This window comes from Lissotriton helveticus, chromosome 9, assembly GCF_964261635.1.
Source record: "Lissotriton helveticus chromosome 9, aLisHel1.1, whole genome shotgun sequence".
NCBI lineage: Eukaryota > Metazoa > Chordata > Amphibia > Caudata > Salamandridae > Lissotriton > Lissotriton helveticus.
The window spans coordinates 1,051,114,203-1,051,141,454 of NC_136070.1; positions in this window are offsets into that span (position 1 = coordinate 1,051,114,203).

Genomic DNA, 27,252 nt, shown 5'->3' on the forward strand with positions numbered 1-27,252 from the left:
AGACAGAGGGAAAGCAGAAGAGAGTGTGAGAGATGGAGGGGAGTGGACGAGGGTCTAAGCACGGGAGGGAGAGTGGAAGAGAGGCTGTGGGAGAGAGAGGGAGAGTGGAATCGAGTGTGAGAGAGCGAGAGAAATAATGTGCCAGAGCCTGAAGCATTAGAGCACTTTTATCCTGGACACATCACTAAGAGTAGTTCAAGAACATGTGCGTTGACAGCCGGAAGACTTCCTTAATCACGGGGTGTGATGCTGTTCCCTGCTCGTGTCTTTGTGCACAGCGCCTCTTTTATGGAAAGGTTAGAAGTGCTGTAATGCCGGAGTGCGAGTCTAAGAGCTCTGTTGACAAGTGGAAGCATCGCTCTGAAAGCTGCTATCACTGGGCCAACTCAATCCCTGCACATCTGGAGATGCGAAGCACCACTTAGAGGTCTCTGCAGTGTGTTCTGTGTCCTTCAGCCGCACAATGTGACTTGTCCAGGATAACAATGTGTTGGGTCTCCATCACCTGCCATTCAAATACTCTGTAGTAGTTCCTCTCAATTATGGCCACAAAATCTAACATTCAGAGATGTTGCTGCGTGTGCTCAGCATGTGCATTGCAACACAATTATTTAACTGCTCTGGGGCTGCTGTACTAACAGGCTGCTGTGCAAAGTGCCCATTTGGTGGTATTCGCAGAAATAGCCCCTCATGTATATTAATGAGGCAGAATCCTCTGTGAATCCCCTTGATTGGCTGTGAATGCATTGGGGACTGACATTTATTTTGCTAATCAAACACTGACTACGAGAAGAGGAGGGGACAGCATACAAAGGGGAAAGAAATTTAAAGGCAAAGATGAGAAAAACCATTGTAAAGGAAGAAAACAGGAACCTGCAAGGGGCAGGGAGATTCTGATAGTGGATAAAAGAGGTATGAAAAAAAAAAAAATAATAATAATAAATCATTTGTCAAGCGCCTGACTACACAAAACTGTGTGTCCCCGCGCTAACTGCTGATATAATACAGAGATCCAAAGGCAGCTGTAGAAAATAAGCTCAGGAGAGGTTACATGTTGGGGAACAGAAAAGTTTTCAATTTTCCCCGAAATCTCAGTTCAGAAGGCTCCATCCGCAAGTGGAGCGGGAGAGCATTCCAGTGTTTGGAGGCCAAGTACCTATAGGAGCTTCCTCCCATTTTGGCTCTGAAGATTCGAGGGAGTTTAAATAGCATCATACCAGATGATCTGAGGTTCCGGGTTGGACAATGTATAGTGAGGAGATTTTTTAAGTATTCAGGGCCATTGTCCTGAGCGATGCGATGAGCATAGCAAAGGGTCTTAAATTTGATCCTCTCCCTAACCGGAAGCCAGTGGAGTTTGACCAAGGCAGTTTTTGCGGAGGTTCTCCGTGAGAGTCCGAGCACAAGGCGTGCGGCGGCGTTCTGCACACATTGCAGTTGATGTAAGCCCTTCTGACTGAGCCCAATCAGGAGGGCATTCCCATAGTCCAAATGGGGAGTCACTAATGCATGGACAATGGTTTTTCTGGCCTCGGTAGGAAGGAGATCCAGCACTTTGCGAAGAACCTTTAATATACCAAAGCACCTTCCCGTTACCCTGCTGACATGGGTCTTGCCAGAGAGGTCTGAGTCCAGCATGACGCCTAGGTTTCTTATCGATTCCACGGGAGTGGGCAAGTTACCCAATTCGATAGGCCACCATGATCGAGACCAAGCAGAAGTTGCTCTCCCGATCACCAGTAGTTCGGTCTTTTCGCCATTTAGACGAAGGCAGTTGTTATTCATCCAGACCGCTACTGCAGACATACAGTCCGAGAAATTGGTGGCATCTTCTCTTCGGTCAAGGGTTACCTTAAACACCAACTGGGTGTCGTCCGCGTAGCTAACAATGCCCACCCCGAAGCCCTCTACAATGTGTGCCAGGGGTTCCATATAGATGTTAAATAACGTAGGGCTCAGACTTGAGCCCTGTGGAACCCCATGGCTCACCTTCCGAGGGGAGGATCTGAAGGGTGGGCAGTGTAGCTGAAAGCTTCTGTCGGCCAGAAAGGAACGCAACCATGTGAGTGCTGGACCCGTAACCCCCATGTCCGAAAGACGAGACAGCAGCGTTGAGTGCAGCACGGTATCGAATGCTGCACTAAGGTCCAACAGGACCAACGCCGCCGTCTCGCCTTCATCCACTATCTGCCGAAGACGCTCAGTCGAGTATAGAACTGCCGACTCAGTCGAGTAGCCTGTTCTAAAGCCCGACTGAGAGGGGTGGAGGAGAGCTTCCGCTTCCATGTACTCCATGTGCTGTCTGTTCGCGATTTTTTCTATTATTTTAGCGCAGAATGGGAGAAGGGAGATGGGGCGGAGATTTTGGAGCTGAGAAATGGGAATGTTAGGCTTTTTCTTCAATGGTATAACTTGAGCAGTTTTCCATTCCTCCGGAACATAGCATTCCTGAAAAGATAGTGTAACCATGTGGCTGATATAGTCAATTAATGTACTTTCCATAACTCCCTTGCACCGGTCCGGTGAGCAGGCGTCAGTGGGGGAGCCGGACTGTATACCATTAATGATACCTAAGAGTTCATGTTTGTCAGGGGTTTTAAAGCTAGTCAGAGGGGATTTGTGTGTTAGGATGGGCCTAGTATTCACATTGATATTTAAGAGAATTTTTTTGTCTACAAAGGTGGTATGGATTTTATCTACCTTATCTACAAAGAAGTCAGCTATCAAGTCACATGTCTCCGCTGAGTATGTGTCTTGAGTTTCAAGTCTCGATGGAATTGTGAGTTCTTTGTAGATACTAAATAATTCTTTCGTAGGATTGTCTGCTTGCTCAATTCTATTTTTAAAATGGAGCCTTTTCTCCAATCTGACCAATTTCTGATACTTTTTTAGCTCAGTTTTGTAGCATAATTTAAGTTCAGGAGCGTAGCTCTTTCTCGATCTCCGTTCTATGGTTTTGCATAGAGCTTTAGCCATTCTAAGTTTCTCTGAAAACCACGGCGCAGCTCTAGATTGTCTTACCGGTGGTTTGGATGTCCAGGGGGCAGCCTTGTCTAGTGCTTTCGACATCCAAAACTTATAGCTATCCCATACCTCCTGTAAGGTGTTACCTAATGTCGGGGGATGCTCTGCTAGAATACTAGTAAAGAGTTTAGGAGTGAATTTTTTCCAAATGCGACGTTTCTGAGGAAGATGTTATATGGGTATGGTTCCTGAGGGTTCCTTTTGTATCTCAAATGGAACAATGCTGTGATCTGACCAAATCAATGGGATCGGGGGTAGGGCCTTAATGCCTTCCCAATTCCCAAAAATAGGGTCCAAAAGATGACCCTGCTGATGTGTGGGGGCTGTAGAAAGAAGTTTAATGCCCACAGAGTTTAGTGCGGCAGCTATCATTTGTGCCTCCCTGGAGTTTGTGTCTTCAAAATGAAGATTTAAATCGCCTAGAATGATAAGCTTTTTATATCTAACTGCTAGCTGGGTAGCCGATTCAATGAGTTGGCTGCCGAACTGAGCAGCTGCTCCTGGAGGGCGATATATCAATAGGCCAGTAATCGCATTTTTGGGGTTAATTTTTATGGTAAATAGGCCACATTCACTATTGGGTGGGGTAGATTTAAGTAGAGTGCATTCTAATTCTGATTTATATATTAGTGCTAGCCCTCCTCCTCGTTGTTTTTATCTATCAAGTCTCAAAAGACTATAGCTGGAGGGAATTGCATCAAGAATATCCGGAGAGGATGAATCTTCTAGCCATGTCTCGGTAAGGAACATGGCGTCCAGGTCTCTATTTGCCAATAAATCGTAAATCTCAGTTTTATGTTTGATCATGGACCTACAATTCAGCAATATCATCTTAAGCTTAACTTCTTCTTTAGGCATTTTGCTTACCGTAGGAAGCGCCTGATTACATACCTTACAGAGGGGAGGTAGATGGTCAGGCCTTAAAGTATGTAAACAGCTATGAGTCAGCATCTGACCAATCGATAGTAGATCAGCTTTAGGATAGTGTAGTCGGGGGCTAATGCTGCTTGGGGCACCCGCTGAGTTGGTGGGGCCAGGGGGTTCTGCCCCGCGCCCCGGTCGATCGCGGATGGGCGCAGACGGGCAGGACTCTGGCTTGACTCTGGCACGCGACCGGCGCGCCCGCAATGCGCGTCCGCTGCGCGGAGCCATGACTGTATGTTTTTATACCGTCGTCCGTGCGACGGAAGAGGCGAGCCCTCACTAAGATGGCCGCCACTATTTTCCCTGCCGGTCCCCGAAGATGACGGCCCTACAATCGGCCACTCACTAAGGGGGGTAGGCAAGTAGTCTGCCAATACAGTCAGGGAAAATGCAGGTAAGATCTTAACACGCCTTGCCCAGCACCCTAAATCGGTGCGAGATCAATTCCAGCCACGATGTTTACAGCACGAGTGTAAATCGCTAATGCCAGGGGGATGGGGGAAGTACACACAGGGCAAATATTCAGCAAATTAAAACAAAGGTTTTTAAAAGCAGCCTCCCGGCTCACGCCTCAGGAGTCAATGAATAGCAGTCTCCTTACCACGGTGCTTCTGCTGTTTTTATACCGTCGTCCGTGCGACGGAAGAGGGGAGCCCTCACTAAGATGGCCGCCACTATTTTCCCTGCCGGTCCCCGAAGATGACGGCCCTACAATCGGCCACTCACTAAGGGGGGTAGGCACGTAGTCTGCCAATACAGTCAGGGAAAATGCAGGTAAGATCTTAACACGCCTTGCCCAGCACCCTAAATCGGTGCGAGATCAATTCCAGCCACGATGTTTACAGCATGAGTGTAAAGCGCTAATGCCAGGGGGAGGGGGGAAGGACACACAGGGCAAATATTCAGCAAATTAAAACAAAGGTTTTTAAAAGCAGCCTCCCGGCTCACGCCTCAGGAGTCAATGAATAGCAGTCTCCTTACCACGGTGCTTCTGCTGTTTTTATACCGTCGTCCGTGCGACGGAAGAGGGGAGCCCTCACTAAGATGGCCGCCACTATTTTCCCTGCCGGTCCCCGAAGATGACGGCCCTACAATCGGCCACTCACTAAGGGGGGTAGGCAAGTAGTCTGCCAATACAGTCAGGGAAAATGCAGGTAAGATCTTAACACGCCTTGCTCAGCACCCTAAATCGGTGCGAGATCAATTCCAGCCACGATGTTTACAGCACGAGTGTAAAGCGCTAATGCCAGAGGGAGGGGGGAAGGACACACAGGGCAAATATTCAGCAAATTAAAACAAAGGTTTTTAAAAGCAGCCTCCCGGCTCACGCCTCAGGAGTCAATGAATAGCAGTCCGAGGTAATTAGGTAAATTTAAGTATACCCCTCCTTGCCATTAGGTGCAGTGACATTTCAAAGCACTGACCGTGGGTGTCTGAGCAGAGCTCTGGGCACAGACTCTCATCCTATTACAAATTAAGTACTAAAACCACTGACACATGGATGAGCCCCCATTCATTCAGCCAAAGGCTGGTTTTTATTCCCTAAATCATGTCTTATCAAATGTGGCTAAATGCTTTTGAAGCCTTTCACAATCAAAGACTTTGGTTATGAAGAACATTTTACATATGAACACCCATGCAGTTCTCCTAAAGGCAAACCCTGTGGACAGCCACTGAGTCGGTCACTAAAAGCATCTGTAATTGATTCAAATCTAATCTTGGACACCAGTGGGGTTGTGATCACTTGTAATGTGCCAAAGAGCTCATTACACAAGCCCCAGGGTCTCCAGCCACACTCACTACAAACAGCACCAGGGCCGGCAGACCCTGACTCCATGCTCTACACTCTTGGCTCTGCTCAGCCTCGTACCCGAGGCATGGGGGTCCATTCCTTGCTCCTCTGTGACCGTCCTCCTGTGTCCGGGGGGGAGTCACAAGGAAGAACACTTGTGATGTGCTGTCTCTTGGTGTGTGATACCAAAGGGGATGATGGATGGAGCGTTTGAGCAAATCAAACACTCACCCTCAGTCAACTGATCTGGGTTTAATCCATCATCATTATTTAGCTCACTCCACCACCCCAGTTCAGACATGGCCATATGCAAATCAGTCTGACCCTGTGCCTCATGGGAACAGTCCAGCCCGAACTGCCAAGCCATGTCTTCCCTGGACCAGAAACAAGCAGCCTGGGACCGGTTTCTGGCTAATCAGCCGTCATCAGTCAGGCTAGCTTGAATCCAGTGGCAAAGTGAGCAAGGGACCCCCGTCTGGGCATACCCTGCAAACTTAGGGCAAACAAAGCGATACCAAATGGGTTGATGGGCGGAGTATTTGAGCAAATCAAACACTCACCCCCAGTCAACTGATCTGGGTTCAATATATCATCAGTCTTTAGCTCACTCCACCACCCCAGTACAGACATGGTCGTATGCAAATCAGTCTGACCCTGTGCCTCATGGGAACAGTCCAGCCCAAACTGCCAAGCCATGTCTTCCCTGGACCAGAAACAAGCAGCCTGGGACCGGTTTCTGGCTAATCAGCCGTCATCAGTCAGGCTAGCTTGAATCCAGTGGCAAAGAGAGTAAGGGACCCACGTCTGGGCATACCCTGCCAACTTGGGACGAACAAAGCGATACCAAAGGGGATGATGGACGGAGCGTTTGAGCAAATCAAAAAGTCACCCCCAGTCAACTGATCTGGGTTTAATCATTCATCATTCTTTAGCTCACTCCACCACCCCAGTTCAGACAAGGCCATATGCAAATCAGTCTAACCCTGTGCCTCATGGGAACAGTCCATCCCAAAATGCCAAGCCATGTCTTCCCTGGACCGGAAAGAAGCATCCTGGGACTGGTTTCTGGCTAATTAGCTGTCAAAAGCCAGGCTAGCTTGAATCCAGTGGCAAAGTGAGCAAGGGACCCATGTCTGGGCATACCCTGTTTCTGGGTGTGTAGCTTACCTCCCTCCGACCCGGCCCCACCCCGCAAATCCAGGGCGCAAGGATTGTCTGAGCGTTGGCAGCCACTGACCCAGACAATAGCTGGGTCAGGAATTGCCAATGCTCATTTGGAGACTTGGGGCTGCGGCAGCCTACATTGCAGAGGGCTCAAGTGCACATGTAGGGCTAATTGGAACAAGGTACCTGTCCAATCCGAAATACGCACTTCACCCCACAGAGGCCTGGCAACTGCCAATCATTGAGCAGGCTGAGGTAGAGGCTTCCCTGTCCTACCCCCGTCATGTAACTTCTTTGTCTGGTTGACGGTCATACCACGCACTGAGTGAGAAAAAGAATTATGGAATCATCTATGATTAAACATTTTTAACATCGCAAAGAAACAGGGGGAAAACACCCTCACATTCATATAAAGAAACCAGCCCTGATGTATTGCCCTTGTTTGTCTGTCTACATTCTAGTGACATGGAAGGGTGTTGTTTTCCTGATCAGGATTCCTACACCCCTGGAGCCCATGGTATGTGTCCCACATTACTCGCCACTGCATATTTCGTTCTGGTCAGTGCTTCACATCTGGTGCCTTTCATGTGTGTTTCTTGGAGGAAGACACTGTCTGCCTCCTCTATGTTCAGTGCTTTCATCACTAGTCCCCTATTGAGTTTGCTTCCCAGTCTATTGACATTCCATGTCAATAGTTTCAACATATGTCTTCATGTTTGTTGATTTGGGTCCTCTTTATTTCCCCCTCAGTCCACCTTTCATTGTTGTGTTTTCCCACCCTCGAGATCTGTCATATGCCCCTCCCACCCTCCCTTACCATGCTGCAGTGTTTGAAATGGCCACCTCCCCAATTCACGTTATGTCTGTTGAATTTTTGCAACAATAGTGTCTATTTATTGCTTCCTATTCATTCCTTTGGCATTTGGGGTTGTGGTCTGATGTGGAAAAGTCCCTAGTGTGTTTGCCCTTCCCATGACAGCCATCCGACCATATGCCAGAGTCATATGGTCTCATCTGCAGTTATTGAGGTGACCCTGGGTGGTGAAAGTTCCTCTTCTCATTACTCCCACTGGGAGTCTACCCCGTCAACTGGTCTTGCTCTTGGGAGAGGGCTTCCCATCGGTTTATAGTAACTGTGGATTGATCTCTCTGCCACTATTTTTTCTCTTTCCAGTTTGGCTTGGTCCTTAGTAGGTACAGCGATGGCCTGGTTTGGCGTGAGCGCTCCATCTGTTGTTCCAGCCACATCTCAGTAGTGTGGGGATCACTCTCTTCAGGTAGTGGGTACCCATTGCATTCTAGTTCGCCCCATACTTCCACAGCGGTCAAAAAGAAGTGGGCAGTACATTTCCTGATCATTCTCGGTTTTGCAGAGAATAGGAGAGCATAAGGGAGATGCAACTGGTGTAAATGTGACTTCACTCCAATAAATTTCTCCTGTTGTTTCTCTACCACTGTAGTGCAGTCAGGGTAGACATGTACATTGTCCCCGTCCACCTTTCACAGGCTGTGTGCTCTTGCTTTTTGTAATATAGAATCTCTGACACGGAAGTTAAGCAGTTTTCCCACAGTGCCCAGTGGTTTTGCCCCCTGTTGATGTGGTCTTCCCAGCCCTCTATGTGACCGTTCCACAGTGAACCATTGTGATGCCTTCGCTACCAGCACCACCAACACCAGCCAGTGCTCCATGAACATCTCCATGCTGGATCCGTCCATTCTTTCCGGGAGACTGAGCAGGTGAACAAAATTGTGATGTGACCTCCACTCTGCATCTTCCACTCATCTCCTTTCCCAGGTCTGGGATGTGGGCGGCATGGTCCTGGATGTCTGGTCACACCTGAGCCAGCGGGAATTCTGTCTGTCACTCCTTCTACCAGCTTTTGGAGTCATCCCGTTTCAGAGCCACATCCTGCACCACCATTTCAATCTTACTTTCAAGGGCCATCTAGGTGTCTTCTATAGCCACTAGTATAATTCCCATGTGTGCTCCCAGTACCTGCTCTGTTGGAGCCCACTGGTGGTGTCTTGTCTCACTTTAAATGGGATGTCTCTGTCCCCTGAAGCTGCTTGTAGGCCCTGGGCTATTCCATCATTGATTCAGTGACTCCAATGCTTGGTTATGTGTAAGGGTGGGCGGAATTTGGTAATCGCGTTACGCAAATCTCCGCGAAACGGTAAGAAATCTCCGCGAACACGCAGTATTGCTTGTCTGTGATGCTTTTTTGCTGTTCGCAATCGCTGTTTGCGTGCTTGGGGGAAATATTTTGCGAACACGCATTTGAGAACGCGAACAAGCAAAAGATTTCACAGAATGCAGAATTTTGGTCAATTTCACGTTCTCCGCGGAACGCGAAATTACCCAAATTCCGCGAGCGTAAGGGAATTTACCGGCAAGGCCTAGTTATGTGACTGGTGTTGGTCACTCTTTTTTACGCAGGACACCTCATCCAGCAGGGCCTCCTCTAGCGGATGTTCCTGTCCAACCTCTGGAATGGGGTCCAGCAGTTCCTGAAATTACTGCCCTCCCCCTGGTCCACCTTCAATGTTCGCACTGCACCCTCTCGGACCACCACAGTATCTACACCCGAGGGAAAAGCACCCTGCTCTACCATTTCTAAGCCCATTTTTGCATAGCATGTGTCCTTTCCTTGCCGCCTAGTCGGTCTCATCGAGAATCTATTGCACCAGGGCCCCTTGTTCCATGCATTTTATGCCTCGAGGGCTTCTGTGTCTCTCCCTCGTGAATAGAGCAGCTGTATCCCTCCACCTTTCTCCACTATCAGAATCAGATAACAGGGGGCTCCGGGAAGGGGGAAATTATCTTCTTGTATCTGGTCATTGCAGGGTGCCCACCGTTTGGCTTATGCTCAGCTGATTGAATCGTTTATTATGTTGCGGCTGCTATCTTGTTTGCCACCTCCTCTGCCCAGCATCGACTGTGGGTGTCTTTTCTTGCCCATCCATGGGTGCCATGGCTCACCTGTCAAGCCTTGTGGTGCCCCTGGAGGTGCCTACACACTTGGGCAGTTGTGCAGGCCTCCAGGGTCATAGGATGGTATCCATTGGGGGGCCTCAGATGCCCGAGCTCAGCGTTCACACAGTCGACTCCATGCATCCTAGGCCATGCCCCCAGCACATAATTGTTATCAGATGGTACTCCAGATATAATTGAGCTTTCCAATGAAGGCTAATGCAAGACTGCCTAAGTTCTTCAATTTACATATTGAGTCACCCACCAACGATGGTGTGAGACCATGTTGGATTCTAGTGGATCCTGATGGTGCACAAATAACATTGTCAGGTCTATATTTAAAAATCTTTTAACAGAGCATTGATCGAAAAGTCATTTTATCAAAACGTTTGACTTGAATGTCTTCTTGTAATGGTTTAAATTAATCAAAAACAATAATGTTTTACTTACATTGTCAGGTTTAACTTTAGATTTATTATAAGCTGCTTGGATAGTGATCCACCAGATAATAAGATCAGTAATGTTAAAAAAATATTTTAATAAGATGTAGATTTGTTGATATCCAACTAGCAGTGGCTATGTGCAAACAGGGGGACAGAGTCTAGTTGATTTCATGTACCTATGCAGGAAAGTCAGAAAAAATATATTGATGACAGTGAAAACGTTCCCGTGAAATGCAGATTAAATTTAGAACAATAATATTGCTTGTAAGAAGGTTACTGAGACAGCAAAAAGAGACGAGTGTAGGAAGCCATGGAAAGTAATTTCTGTATTGTGCAAAGGGAGGGAGCGTAGAACTTGTGGAAAATAGTAGCTGGAGATCAACAAGAGAAGGTCCTTAATGTGGTCATTGCAGAGAATGATTGGTGCTCCCACTTAAATTATTATTTTAACCAAATACAAAGGTGTTATCTTTCTCACAATAAAGTATTTTACACCACACCATCAAAATTACAGGTGACTAGTGACTGATGTCTGATACTAGCTCAGTGAAAATTTATATAAGAAGTTAAAGAAGCCAGGAATGCTAAGCTGCTGAAAAAGTAGAATGGGAACAGTTGGGTACATACTGACATGCATGATTAAAATTCATCCTTAGGAGTCCCATTGATGACCAACACTTTAAATGTAGTTTTCAGATCGAACTCCATCCATGAGTCCAGGGGTTTACCCATTTTTTTTTTTCAATTTTCATAAATGAAGACCGATCCCAAGCTGTTATATACCTATCTCTCTACTGGGTTTTTCAGTAAAGACCCTGAGCAGGATTGTGCTTACTAAAGTGAAAGCATGGGCAGATAAAGTAGGTGCCCTCTCCAAGGTAGAGCTTGGTTTCAGAACGAGACTCAGAAATAGGAAACAATGTCCCAACTTCTATCAATACATTGCAATGTGTGAAAATGAAGAAGGAGAGTATCAATTTGTTTTTTATGGATATGTTGAATGCATTTAACCTTGTTAACAGGTTTTTAGCAGATTATGCTAAAAAACGGTCCTGAAGGAGGACTGGTTGTATTGATGCAGAGATGACAATCTAGTTGCAAAGTGTAGTATGGTAAGGAAAGAAGTGGATTAGACCAGGTTTTTCCAGTCACTAAGAGACATGCTGTAGGAATGTAGGATCTGCTTCTTATGGTTACCCCCACTTTTTTCTTGATTTTGCTGTTTTTGTCTAGTCTGACTGGGATACTGCTATTCAGGACCCCAGTCTATCTGCTTTCTCCCTAAACTGTTGTGTTCAGTACCTAGGTTCCTCCCAGATTAGATGCTGGGGTACCCATGTCAGTCCCTAGGATATGGTACCAATATACCCAGTGCATTGGTACCCCAGAGGTCTCCTATGGGCTAAAACAAGCATTTTGCCACCCATGAGAGACCATTCAAAATGGAACTACAGACCTGCCATTGCAGCCTGTGTAAGTTGGTGCATGCACTACTTACTAACGATATAGGTTTACTATATCTAAGGGTCACTGCACTTAAAACCTACAAGTCACTGCTGGACTTTGCCCTTTTTGCACGGTCATCCCTGAACATTTTGCCTTCCTCCTGTATTTTGTCTGACTTGTTTTTGTTAGTTTTATGACTCTGGGCACTTTACCACTGCTGATTAGTTCTAAAGTGCATTTACTCTCCCTATTGTAAATTGATGTATGGATTAGTGATTCCATGATTGGCTAATTTGGTTTACTGATTGGACCCTTGTACAGTGCACTGAATGTGCCCAGGGCTTGTAAACCAAATGCTGCTAGTGGGCTTGCAGCACTGATTGTGCCACCCACAGAAGTAGCCTGTAAAAATGTGTCTCAGCCATCGCAGAGTCTGTGTGCAGTCTGGTACTGCCATGTTGACTGGACACATGCACCCACTTGCCAGTTCCCAAACCTTTCCTTTTCTTCATGTCAGACACACCTTTTTTCTTCTGTCTGAATGTGACACCAGGGTGTGTGTTATTTGTAGTCTTGCAACTGTGATTTTTACAAGTAGGGACTGGGCAAGTTTTAAATATGGCACAATATGGATGTATCTCCTACCCCAGTAAATTGAAATAGGGGAGGCTAGTTGTAATGTTTTGCGACACATGATACACCATCAAATACAAAATTATATAGTGCCCAGGGTCTAGGTTCTTTTTTTGTAAAAGACACCTATGGTAGGCCCAAGGGCAGGGTGCATTGTAAGTATAAGGTAGGACAAGCCCTGATGTGTGTAGCATGTCCTAATAGTGAATTACAGCCATTTTCGTTTTTCACTTTTGCAAGGCTACCTATTCCCCATAGGCCAGAATGGGCAGATAGATTATTACATTATATAATCCTAAAAGACTCAGGGAACTAGGTAGAAATTCGAGTTTAGTATGCCTGAACTCAGAATGATGAAATGCATATTTTAGTGAAGTTGGTTTTAACACTCTGTGTTTGAAAATACCACTTATAGAAAGTAGGTATTTTCTTGTCTAACTATCCAAGCCTGACTCTGCTAGGTTGTGTATTCCTTGTCTCGAGTTTAAGTGACAGGGGCTGGTTGATTCCAGGAGACATGGTGAGTCAGCCCAGTGGTGAATAGAGAGATCTGCATCTAGATGAGTGGGAGGAGTTGCACCTGGGACCTGAATAGGGCTGTGTCTGCCTTCCACAATGCCGGCTCCACCCCCTGTGGTGCATCTGAGGTCCCTGTTTCTGTGAAAGGAAAGAAGGAGTCATGTCAACAGAGTGTGTATAAAAGAGGGGACCCAGCCCCGGAGTATTAGATCTTTTTTGGACAACAAGAAGAAACCTTTGCTGAGGAGTGGAACCGGAAGAAACTGAGGAGAGACTTTCTGTAAACTGAAGTGCTGCTTGGGGGATTGGCCTGCAGTGGTTACCTGACTGCCAAAGAAAGTAGAAAGGGACTTTGTGTGCTTTCATCAACTTGTAAGGATCTCCAAGGGCTTGAGGAAAGAGTTTGCCTCCTGCTGAAGTCTCAGGGACAACAGACTTCACCCACCAGCTCCCCAAGAGTTCTTTGGAAGTGCCTGTAGTTGTGTTGGACTTTCTGAGGAACTGCGTGTTGCAAGGAGCTGGAAGCATGACTCACGAACAGGAAGCGTGTCAGCGAACTGCCGCTGCCGCTTCACAACACGAAGCGCCTCGCATCGCCAGAGAAGAGGATTGACGTCGCAGCAGACACCACCGACTCACTGGGAAGCGTGTCGCAGAAAAATCGTTGATTCATCGCAGGGCCACCGAAGCGCCTCGCATTGCCAGGGGCGAGGATCACGTCGCAGCAGATGCCGCAGCATCACTGTGAAGCGTGGCGCAGGGCCTGTCGCGGCTCATCGCAGGAGACGAGGATCGATGTCGCACCAGACGCCGCCGCTTCTCCGAGAATCGTGTCGCAGAGCCTGTCACGACTCATCGCCGGAGATGAGGATCGACGTCGCAGCAGACGCCGCTGCATCACCGGGAAGAGTGTTGCAGGGCCTGTCGCAGCTCGCATCATTGTGGAAGCAACTAGCATCGCCAGGGGAGAGGATTGACGTTGCATCAGACGCCGCCGCATTACTGGGAAGCATGTCGCAGGGCCTGTCACGGCTCGCATAGTGTGAAGCATCTCACATCGCCGGAGAAAAGGATTGACGTCGCAGCAGAGGCCGCCGCATCAACGAGAAGGGTGTTGCTTCAAGAAGAAAGCGCCATCTTTGTTTCTTTGCACCAGATCTTCAACTCATCACCGTCCTTGCAACACTTTTGTTGTCTTGCATTACGCATTTTAAGGTACAGTGTCGCATTTACCATCTTAAGAGAAGTAAGCTAATTAAGTATAGTATTGTGGATTTTTGTTGTTTCTGGTCTTGTGTTAAATCTATATGAAAGATACTTATTTTTAATATACAACTTGTGTGGTGTCCTTCTTTAGTGTTGTCACTTGATTACTGTATGTGTTCACAAATGCTTTACACACTGCCTCTGAGATAAGCTTGTCCGCTCGTGCCAAGCTACCAAAGAGGTGTGATGGGGTTATTTTAGGAGTGTACCCCCTTACCCTGACTAGACGCAAGGGTCCCTATTTGTCACAGGTACTTACCTATGCCAACTAGAGACCTCCAAATCTAACATCACCCCTATAGCAGGCAATTTACAATCCCGCGGACAGGGTGCTTGGTTCTAAGTGAGAGGGTGCATGAGCAGGACAATCCTGCAGCCTACAGAGTCCATTCTCCCAATTTGTCAGTGAAGCAGCCATATACTATATAGAGGGACATCACGTAATCAAGCGACGACCAAACGGCAGCAACAAATCCTTTCATGTTTCATATCAAACATGTTAGAATCATACCCCCACACTGTAAACGGTATGAGAGGTATGATTCCAAGCACTTGAAGAGCCCTCCGTTAGGCTCTCAGTGTCCCGATACAGCCTTCTACTCCCGGACAGAACAAAATGGTTGCTGCCGACCATAGACACATTTCTGCCCTCCTGCTGCTGAGCCAAGCTCGAGCAGGGGAAGGCAGAACAATAGGCATCATGTCACAGGGCTGGGTGGGTGCGCTTGCCAGAGCCTGAAAGTCAGCATGAGGCTTACCTTGGTGTAGGTCCCTAGATTCATCGTGGGATAAGATTCAGAACTAAAACCACTGCACTCCTAAAATCTGGGCACTCTGGATTTCACTGGACTTCTTTTGGCCTACCTTTGTCTCCCTTTTGGTCTACTGCATTGTCTGTGCCTTTGCATCATACACGAACATTCGAAAGGCCTGTGAAGCATCAAGGACAACTGAAGTAACCTCCCTTGGAATGAAGAAGTCACTCCCCTGCATTCGCAGGCCCACAACTAAGATGACCGGTCAGCAGATCCTGGACTCCTTGGGCTCTACAACACAGGTGGTGTTTTTCCTAAACTCCAGTGACCTACTCTACCCTCTTAACAAGCTTGAGGCCAGTAATCCTTGCGGAGGGTTGCAATAACCAAACCCCTGGGTACCACTTGCCCTTTGCAGTTTTGACATCTTTGCAAGAAGATCTTCTGGCTTCATGTAGCCCCAACCTCTAGCCCCTCCAGTGACCAGATTATTTGGTCACACCGCATCAAGTGCATCGTGGCCTGCATCTTTTGGTGAGCTGCTTGAGGTTCTCTGCTGACTCATGTGCCTTCAGCCTGAGGGTCCATTTGAGAATCAATTTTGTTTTCCTTGGGCTCCCCTGATTTCTCAGGGCCTGTCATGAATTCCCTGTCTGTGGTGAGTCTCCTGGATCTTGCTGGTCCCAACTGTGCACCTTCTTGAATCCCTGCGTGGGTTATATTTGCCAAGGCTTGTTGGTGCTCATCCCAGGCACTGACCCCTCAGCACTCAATAAGTTTGTGGGACAGCTTATGTCCAGGTCCTCTTCATCCTCAGCATTGTATGGTCCTTGCAGCTGCAGAGTCAATGTCACCGTCATCTTCCCTGAAGCACCCGACATTGGAGGACATCGGTCTTCCAAGTCTTCTGGTCACCCCTGAGTGACTTACACTATGTTATGTAAAGGTTCTTGTAAAGCGCAACTAACACCTAACGGTTTCTTGGCGCTGTGAGCAAAAAGGACGAACAAAGCGAAACAAAAGGGGATGATGGACGGAGTGTTTGAGCAAATCAAACACTCAGACCCAGTCAACTGATCTGGGTTTAATCCATCACCATTCTTTAGCTCACTCGGCCACCCCAGTTCAGACATGGCTATATGCAAATCAGTCTGACCCTGTGCCTCATGGGAACAGTCCAGCCCGAACTGCCAAGCCATGTCTTCCTTGGACCGGAAACAAGCATCCTGGGACCGGTTTCGGATTCATAATCCTCATCAGCCAGGCTATCTTGAATCCAGTGGCCAAGTGAGCAAGGGACTCACGTCTGAGCATACCTTGCCACACTTAGGGCGAACAAAGCGATACAAAAGGGGATGATGGACGGAGCGTTTGAGCAAATCAAACACTCACCCCCAGTCAACTGATCTGGGTTTAATCCATCACCATTCTTTAGCTCACTCGGCCACCCCAGTTCAGACATGGCTATATGCAAATCAGTCTGACCCTGTGCCTTATGGGAACAGTCCAGCCCAAACTGCCAAGCCATGTCTTCCCTGGAACGGAAACAAGCATCCTGGGACCGGTTTCGGATTCATAATCCTCATCAGCCAGGCTATCTTGAATCCAGTGGCCAAGTGAGCAAGGGACTCACGTCTGAGCATACCCTGCCACACTTAGGGCGAACAAAGCGATACAAAAGGGGATGATGGACGGAGCGTTTGAGCAAATCAAACACTCACCCCCAGTCAACTGATCTGGGTTTAATCCATCACCATTCTTTAGCTCACTCGGCCACCCCAGTTCAGACATGGCTATATGCAAATCAGTCTGACCCTGTGCCTCATGGGAACAGTCCAGCCCGAACTGCCAACCATGTCTTCCTTGGACCGTAAACAAGCATCCTGGGACCGGTTTCGGATTCATAATCCTCATCAGCCAGGCTATCTTGAAACCGGTGGCCAAGTGAGCAAGGGACTCATGTCTGAGCATACCCTGCCACACTTAGGGCGAACAAAGCGATACAAAAGGGGATGATGGACGGAGCGTTTGAGCAAATCAAACACTCACCCCCAGTCAACTGATCTGGGTTTAATCTATCACCATTCTTTAGCTCACTCGGCCACCCCAGTTCAGACATGGCCATATGCAAATCAGTCTGACCCTGTGCCTCATGGGAACAGTCCAGCCCGAACTGCCAAGCCATGTCTTCCTTGGACCGGAAACAAGCATCCTGGGACCGGTTTCGGATTCATAATCCTCATCAGCCAGGCTATCTTGAATCCAGTGGCCAAGTGAGCAAGGGACTCACGTCTGAGCATACCCTGCCACACTTAGGGCGAACAAAGCGATACAAAAGGGGAGGATGGACGGAGCGTTTGAGCAAATCAAACACTCACCCCCAGTCAACTGATCTTGGTTTAATCCATCACCATTCTTTAGCTCACTCGTCCACCCCAGTTCAGACATGGCTATATGCAAATCAGTCTGACCCTGTGCTTGGCACTTCGGGCTGGACTGTTCCCATGAGGCACAGGGTCAGACTGATTTGCATATAGCCATGTCTGAAATGGGGTGGCTGAGTGGGCTAAAGAATGGTGATGGATTAAACCCAGATCAGTTTACTGGGGGTGAGTGTTTGATTTGCTCAAAAGCTCCGTCCATCATCCCCTTTTGTATCGCTGTGAGCAAAAAGGAGACAGAGAAGAAACTGTCAGGGTGGAAGAGAAAAGAGAGGAAGACCTAGTTGTGTGCTCTGCGGAACAGATGGGTTTTAAGAACAGATCTAAAGTGAGTATAGGAAGTAGTGAGCCTGCATTCTAAAGGGAGAGCATTCCAGAAAGATGGAGCAAGGAATGAGAATCTAAGCCCTCCGTGTTTCTTGCGTTTGAAGACAGGTGTCTTGAGTAAGGCCAGATGAGAAGAACGGAGGTAGCGGGGAGGAGCATAATGGTGAAGTAGAGAGGAGATGAATGACGGACAAGGCCGGCCAGGGCCTTGAAAAAGGTGGAGCCTAATTTAAAATTACAGCACCTGGCTACAGGGAGCCAGTGAAGTGTCTTTAACAGGGGGCGAACATGCTGATGCCTAGGCTGGCGGAAAATTAGCCGAGCAGCCTGGTTCTGAACCAGCTGCAATCGATTCAGCTGGTAGGCAGGGATACCAACATACAGAGAGTTGGCATAATCTATTCTGGAGATTACCAAAGCCAGTAAGGTCAGGGTGAGGGCCTCTGTAGTGAGAAAGCGGGCAATTTTGCGGATTTTCCGCAAATGAAAGAAGCTGGAGGAGACCACAGCATTAATCTGGGGCTTCAACGAAAGATGATTACAAATGATCACCCCCAAACTTTTGGCTGAGTCAGCAGGGCGAGGGGGGAGACCCGGGCTGATGGGCCAGAAGTTGGGACCCTAAGGGTTGGTTGCACCCCCGACAAGAACCAGTTTGGTCTTATCGGGGTTAAGTTTGAGATGGTTTGCCCCAATCCAGTTACTGATATGACACAGCGTGGACTGGAAATTGTGGAAGGATTGGACTGGACTGGATGTCATCTGCATAATTAAATGCTGTGACATTACTACCTCATAAAGACCGGATGAGGGGGGTAAGGTACAAATTAAAAAGGAGGGGGGAAAGGGAGGAGCCCTGAAGGATGCCACATGTCAACCCAACTTTATCGGCAGCAAACTGGGAGAGCTGGACAGCCTGGTGGCGATTGCTCAAAAAAGAGCGAACCCAATCAAGGGCAGATCCCTGGATGCCGGCATCCCTGACACGGCTGACCAGAAGAACCAAGGCCTGGCTGATATTAAGGTCCGCTCCCCTCCGCAGTTCCTCCATCACTGAAAGAATGACCGCTTCAGTAGAGTGGGCGGGTCTGAAGACAGCCTGTTGAGAATCGAGGAACTGCGTACGCTCGATGAATGAACTCAAAAAGTTGGTGATATGGGCTTCAAGTATCTTACTAAGGTAGGGAAGTAGGGAAATGGGACGAAAGTTACTCAAGAGGGACGGGTCAGCATTAGGTTTTTTAAGGATGGGCACCACTTCAGCAATTTGAAACGAGCTGGAGACCAGGCCCGCTTTGTGTGAGTTATTCAGAAGTGACAGTGGGGGGAAAGGACAAGCAGTGAAAGCGTCGCGCAAGACATGGGGGGGCAGCAATCAGTGGGGGATCCGGAAGCAACCTTATTCAGCAAAACTAAGAACTTGTCCTCCGAGATCGGGGGTATTTGAGTGATTTGCTGAGAATTAGAGATAGCGGGGATGGTAGCAAAAATGGCTGGGTCGGAGAGAGCAAGAGAGGAAATACTATTTTTAATGTTAACAATTTTATCAATAAAAAACTGATTAAGGGAGTCACAAAGTGCTCGAGAAGGGAGGGGTTTAATAGTGATCCTATCTGGGTGCGAGAGTTCCTCTACAATAGAGAAAATGTCTTTAGCTTTAGATGCTGAATCTAAGATCTTCTTAGAAAAGTATGAGGTTTTAGCTTGCAAGATAGCAAGTTTGTACTCTTTAAGCAGGGTCGTAAATACCAACTTTTTGTCAGGGGCATAGTCACGTCGCCAGCCGCGCTTGGCCTGCCTAAGTTTAAGCTTCATGCCTTTAAGTTCCTCAGAAAACCATCTTTGCGCATCATGAGGGCGCTTTAACGTAACCTGTTTGAGGGGAGCTACAATATCGCTAGCTGATTCAAGCCACTGCTTCAGACCTAAGGCTTGGGTGTCAAGGGAATCGCAGTCGGGGGGGGGGGGGAGAGGCTCTGAGTAAGGTTACAAATTCACCAAGATCAGCCCTATTCCAATTTCTGGCAGGGAGATTACCCTCCGGGACCCGACTAGCATAGGAGGTAACAATGAGGGAAAAGGTAATGATGGAGTGATCCGACCAGGGACAAGGAAGGATAAGGGGAGTAGAAATGTTCAGGTTGGAAGTCCACACCTGGTCAAGAATGTGGCCCTTAATGTGGGTTGCTGAGTTGATGTGTTGGGAACAGTTCATACCAGTTAAAAAATCGGAAAAGGTGGAGGAGCAAAAACTCTCTCTATTGTCAGAGGGCTAATAATTAAAATCCCCTAGAATCAATAATTTTGAGTTATTAATGACCAGCTGAGAGAGCATATTGCCGAACATTGACGGGAAGTTAGGCATCGACTGAGGGGGTTGATAGACCAGGACACAGATAAGAGGTACCACTGGGGATTCCAATCTAAGAACAAGGCAGTCGACCAGAGGAATGCTGGCCACCGCCAATGAAGAGAATCTAATAGGATGTTTGATCATAGCTGCCACCCCGCCTCCCGACTTACCCAGGGCTCTGTTAGCTTGAAGAACATAATAACCCCGCGGGGTCGCTGCGAGGATGTCCGGAGAGGACTCCTCGTTAAGCCATGTCTCTGTAACAAATAACAGGTCGGGTTTTTCAGAGTCCAAAAGTTGATAAATTTCCAACTGGTGCTTGACCAGCAAGCGGGTGTTAAGGTAGCTCACTGTGAACTTAGAGTTAACAGCCCTTTTAGTGGAGGAGAAGAGGGCATTCGGGGGGATCGGAGTAGCCGATGGTAATGCCATTGCCAGAGCGGAATCGAATTCGGGGAAAACCTTTCTGGGGCAGAACAGTCCCAGTGAGTCTAGTCTGGGCAGTATGGTGGAACAGAGGGACCAGTGGGCATGCAAGCGTGTCAAATCAGCAGCGGAATAGTTAATAAATTGGGTAGAGTGGCAAGCCCTTGGCCCCGACCAGCCGCGGACGGGCGCAGACGGACTTACATTGGGCGCACCTTCGGCGCGCCATTGTCGCGCCCGCTGCGCTTCCGAGGGGCCATTGCAATTTCCCCTCTGATTTCAGATACTCATCTTCAAGAATCCACGTTTGGATTCCTCTGGATACTTTCTCCTCTTCCAGCAGCAGCACTTTTCTGAAGTCCTCCATTGGGTTTGGCATCCCTGGTACAGGTGAGTTGGGTACCATGGTACCCACAGGTGGGGTGGCTCTTTCTTTTGTCTTTAACTGAGTTTCTTCAGGGTCTACTGAGAAGGGTCCCTAATCTTTAAAAATCCAACCGTGACCTGTAAATAACCTTTCACGGACCATGCGGTTGTGTTCACGCACTGCACGCGCTCTCCGTGGGGTCCCTATCCACTTACCTTGTGTGCTTCTGTGGGTCCCCAGCTATTCTACGTCCTCTCAACATTGTCCTGACTTGAGGTGTAGTTCCTATATCACTTTCTTAGCATATGATTTGGTCCCCCCCGGGGCCCACTGTGTATTAGTGCTATTTACTGTGATTTCTTTGCTAAAGTATTGTGTGCTCTGTGTCTATCTCTGTCTAAGAGATACTGTAAGGTACTAGATAGTGTTATATAAAAAATACTTATTTTCATTAATACTTTGTGTGGTCATTTTTCATTTAATCTATACTATAAGATTGCATTCTGGGAAAACAAGCTGCTTTACACTCCTTCAAGACTAAGCCTGAAGGCTTCTCTGCTCAGCTATCACTTGGATAGCTTTCTAAGGTTGTCTGAGACCTCCTAAATCATCATAAGGGTTGTCTGGACTGGTGCAAGGTGCCCACTTACATTACTGGACATCATATACAAGGCTGGCTTCTCACATTGGTGTGCAGCTGTTAGGATTCAAGCCTGCATTGTATTACCAGATAAATCTTTGTATTGATTAACTGAAAAACCACTAGTACTAGGCACACATAAATACAAGCTTTGAATGGTAAGTTCTACTGAACTTAGGGTTGGGTAAGTCAAGGGTCTAGCAGACCCTTTCTCCAACCTCAGAGAGTTTAGTTTCCACTAGGTTAGGTAGGTGCAATACTACACCTCACTTAGTATGTCTACTAAAGCAAATGCCAGTGGCTCTCTGCCTAATAGATACAGTGAACTTTTGCTCCTAGAACTGAAAGCACTGTGTGCATCTAGAAAGCTGAATACGGGGAGAAGTGCCAACACTCAGCGCCTTGTAGAGGTGTTACTGTTGGATGCCCTGAGGAAAGCCTCTGGGTCAGATGAACAGGACAGAGTGGGTGGACCAGGGCATGACGATAGGGCTGGAGGGGAACACCTCTTTGACCCTGAATCTAACCCTGACCAGGTGGAGCCTGATGGCTCCCTCTGGAAAACTCAGACCTCCCAGAGGATAAAACAGGTGGCCCAGAAGGTGCCCACTTCGTTCCCCCTAGGAGAGTGCAGAGTAGACAGAGGAGGTCTCGATCCGCCTCAAGAAAATCCAATGACTCAGGACAGTCTGTAGGGACCTCCATTTCAAGTAAAGGAGGGAACTCTTTAGATAGGGAGTACAAACTTCTAGAGTTTGAGAAAGCTAGTCTTAGGCTCAGGCAAGAGCAGTCTGCCCTTTTGCAGACAGTCCCTTGAAGTTCAGAAGGCTAGGATGAAATTGGGACTAGGTTCCCATGGTGGCAGTAACAGTGTCCCAAGAAGTAAGGAACACTCCTTTGACAACACGAACCTAAGCAAGATTGTCCCTCCCTACTGTGTTGGGGAGGATATTCACAAATGGATAACTGCTTTAGAGAGGGCCTGTGAAGTTCAGAGGGTCCCTCAGGAGCAGTGGGCACCTATCTTGTGGCTCTCCTTTGCTGACAACGGTAGAGATAATCTCCTCACTGTTAGAGAAGATTAATGCTGACAATTACTCAGTTTGAAATGTGCTGTCATTGATGGGTTTGGCTAAATCACTGAACAATACAGGATTAAGTTCAGAGACTCCTAGAAGGCACAGATTCATGACTGGGTAGACTTTTTGGATAGTGCTATCAAGACTCTGGAAGGTAGGTTGCTTGGCAGCAAAGTGTGTGATTTTGTTGGATTATGCACATTGATTATGAGAGAGCAGATCCTTAAAAATTACCAAAATCAGCTATTACATCAGTACCTGGTGGACTCAGATCTGAATTCTCCCCAAGAATTGGGAAAGAAGGCAGATAAGTGGATCAAAACCAGGGTGAAGCAGAAAAACATGAACAATAGTGGTCACCAGAAAAGGCAAGATTCTTTAAAAACTGAAGCTATGGGTGGGGAAAAGAGTCTTCATCAGGGCCCCAAAAACCTGCATCTGGGGGTATGTCACCATCCAACAAGGGAAAAGGCAAAAAGAAACCTTGGTGCTATCTCTGTAAGAGATGCTGATTGGACGGGAGATGCTGATTGTCCAAAGGCCAAAAAAACTACTCCTACCACCATTGCCCCTAAGGCAACTGCTCCCCCTAGCATTATGCCACCCATGAGAGACCATTCAAAGTGGAACTACAGGCCTGCCATTGCAGCCTGTGTAAGTTGGTGCATGCACCACTTACTAAAGATATAGGTTTAATATATCTAAGGGTCACTGCACTTAAAATGTGTAAGTCGCCCCTAGAGCAGACCTTTACAATTCTAAGGACAGGGTGCTTGGTTCTAAGTGAGAGGGTGCCTCTGCATGAGCAGGACACCCCGGCAGCCTACTGAGTCCATTCTCCTGGGTTGCCAGTGAAGCAGACATATACTATATAGAGGGGCATTGTGTAATCGCACGATGACCATCTCGAAAACGGCTGCAACAAATCCTATCATGTCTGGTATCAAACATGTTGGAATCATACCCCCACACCATAAACGGTGTGAGAAGTATGATTCCAAACACTGGAAGAGCCCACCGTAATGCTCTCAGTGTTCCCTGTACCAGCCTTCTAGTCCCGGACAGTACAAAATGGTTGCTGCTGACCATAGACACATTTCTGCCCTCTTGCTGCTGAGCCAACTCGAGCAGGGGAAGGCAGAACAATAGGCATCCTGTCTGAGGGAGGTGTGAACACCTCCCAGGCAGGATTTAGTGTATTAGGGCTGGGTGGGTGCGCTTGGCAGTGCCTGAAAGTCTGCATGAGGGCCACATTTGGTGTCCCTGTGCATAGTCCAGTTCAAACCAGTTCTGGAAGCTGATGGCTCCCGCTCTGGCACAAAACTGGGCAAAGGACATGGTTGTAACCTCCCCCTTGTCCAGACCCTCACCTGGGAGGGTCCCTTGAATCTTCACAACCCTTTCCTTAGGGTACTTACTGGCTTACCTGGGTGTAGGTCCCTAGATTCATCGTGGGATAAGATTCAGAACTGAAACCACTGTACTTTTACGTCTGGGCACTCTGGACTTTACTGGACTTCGTTTGGGCCTGACTTTGTCTCCCTTCCAGTCTGCTGCATCGTCTGTGCCTGTGCATCCTACAGGAACCTTCCAAGGCCTGTGAAGCATCAAGGACAACCAAAGTAATCTCCTTTGGAGTGAAGGAATTACAGACCTGCATAAAAGGCACCGCAACAAAGACAACCAGTCAGCAGACCCCGAGCTCCTTCGAACTCCGTGGGATCTGCATCACAGGTGGTTTATTTTCCTCAGCTCCCGTGGCCTACTCTAGCCTCTTACCAAGTTTGAGGTCAGTAGTCCTTGTGGACATTGCAATAACCAAACCCCTGGGTAACCCATCCCCTTTGCAGTTGCAAAGGCTTGTTGACATCTTTGTAAGAAGATCTTCGGGCTCCAAGTAGCCTCAACCTTGGGCTCCTCCAGTGACCAGACTCTTTGGCCACACCACATCGCTTGCATCGTGGCCTGTTTCTTTTGGTGAGCTGCTTGTGGTCCTCCCGTGGCTCCATTTGTGGGTCACCTTTCTTTTCTTTGGGCTCCCCTGATTGCTCAGGGCCTGCCCTGACTCCCCTGCTTGTGGAGAGTCTCCTGAACCTTGCCGGTCCCAACCGTGCACCTTCATGACTTCCTGCATGGGTTGCATTTGCCAAGGCTTGTTGGTACTGCCACCAGACACGGCCCCTCAGCACTCGACATCTGTCATGGGATAGCTCGTATCCAGGTTTGGTTTGTCCTCATCGTTGCCTGGTCCTCGCAGCTGCAGAGTCTAGGTCACCGTCATTTTCCCTGAAGCACCCGACATCGGAGGGAATCCGCCTTCCAAGTCTCCTGGTCGCCCCTGATTGACATAGACACCTTCCCCTCTGCTTTTAAGTACTCCTCTTCAAGAATCCACATTTGAATTCCTCCGGACACTTTCTCCTCTTCCTGCAGAAGCACTTTCTCTCCAATCTTCTGTCTTCCACTGGGTTTTGTCAGGGTCCACTGGGAAGGGTCCCTAATCTTCAAAAATCCAACAGTGACTTGCACTTAGCCTTGTAGGGAGCACATGGTCGTGTCCACACAGTGTACCCACTCTCCGTGGGGTCCCTATCTACTTACCTTGGGTGGTTCTGTGGGTCCTCAGCAATTCTCCGTCCTTTCTTCAAGCAGGGAAAAAAATATCTCCGTCCTCTCGACATTGTCCTGACTTAAGTCATGGTTCTTATACCACTTTCTTAGTGTATGGTTTGGTCCCCCCCTGGGGCCCACTGGATATTTGTGCTATTTACTATGATTTCTGTGCTAAAATATTGTGTGCTTTGTGTCTATCTCCATGTAGGAGATACTGTAATGTACTAGATAGTGTTATATAATAAATACATATTTTTATAAATACTTTGGGCCAGATGTAGGTGGCCAATTACCGGTCGGTAACGGCCGAATTCGGCCGTTACCGACCGGTAATTGGATTTTGAGATGTAGGGCATGCATTTACAGAATCGGTATTTTACCGATTCTGTATTTACCGATTCGGTAAAATTACCGAATTCTTATCTTATCTTATCTTAGGTGCAATAAGTATTGGTAAATACAGACTCGGTAAAATACCGATTCTGTAAATGCAGATGTAGCTGGCACATGTCTTAGTGCCACAGGGCTTTAAGAATCGGTATTTTACAACCCAATCCAATTGGGTGGTAAAATACCGAATCCAGCTGTGCATGCACATGTGTGCATGCACACCTGTGCCATGTGACACACAGACATGCCCTTAGGGCATGTCTGTGTGCCACATGGCACACATGCCTATTTTTGGGGTGCCAGAGGGTGTCAGAGGGTGTCAAAGTGACACCCCCTGCACCCTTGCTAAAATCTGTATTTACCGATTCTGTAATTACAGAATCGGTATTGCCCATTGATTCCTATGGGCTGCAAGGCCCATAGGAATCAATGGGCAATACCGAATCGGTATTTACAGAATCGGTAAATACCGAATCTTAACGATTCGGTATTTACCGAACCTGAAATACCTACATCTCCCCCCCTCTATTTTACCACCTCTTAAATACCGATTCGGTATGAATCGGTATTTAAGAGGTGGTAAATTAAAATTACCTACATCTGGCCCTTTGTGTGGTCTTTTTCATTTAATCTCTACTTATAAGATTGATAAAACAAGCTGCTTTACTCTTCTTCAAGACTAAGCCTGAAGGCTGCTCTCCACAGAGACCACTTGGATAGCTTTCTAAGGTTGTCTGAGACCTCTTAAATCACCATAAGGGTTGCCTGAACAGGTGCTAGGTGCCCACCTAAACTAGTGACATCATATACCAGGCCAGCTTCTCACACATGTGCTAGGCTTGGGTGATGGGATCTTTTTAGTTTTCTTTGTTTACAAATGAACAGGAAATAGGGGTTTCCTCTTACCCTACTATAATTACCACTGGAAGCTGCCCCCTTTTTAATGCTTTTGATGCAGTCCTGATTTTGAAAAGGCCTATTGAGATGGAATGTGTAGTGTCACCTTTATCTAAGATCTTATTTCAAGATAACTTATATTAGGGGCCCTTGCTATCTCGCCAGAAGTACATTTTGGTAATGTCAATAGTACTTCTGCTACCATTTTATGTGTACTATGCGTGAACACCCACCTCTGCTACTCAGAAGGGCAAGTTATGAGGTAAATATTTTTGTTGTTGAAATCAGTATCGACCCTCTGCCCACAGGTGTACTAGAGTCTAGGTAAATATATTTAGTCGCGTTTATTTGTTTGCACAAAAAATAGAAGCCGCTTGGAAAATGTACCTGAACTGGTGGAAATGTGCAGACAGGACTCTGGCACCCGCTTCTGCGCAGACCAAGTAAGTACCCAATGAAAGGTGGTGGTTTTCTCCCCAAGGAGTGTAACGTTTTTGATTGTGCCTTAACTTAAAATATTTTTTAGCATCTGCAGCGCACATCAAAAGCTCTGCTGGAATATAAAAGAAAACAGGGTAGAATGTATTCACTCAGTTCCCTGGCGACACATGAAAGTCTCAAACGCCGTCCTGGAGAGTAGGAATTCGGGACTCTCCTACTTCCCACAGGCAGAGTTCACAGCCCCAGATCAAGCTCGCAGGAGGGAGTCAAGTGCGAGCAAGCATCAGCAGCTTATGGCTGTTCACTGCCACAGAGTCTTTTGTCTTGAACAAAATGCATAC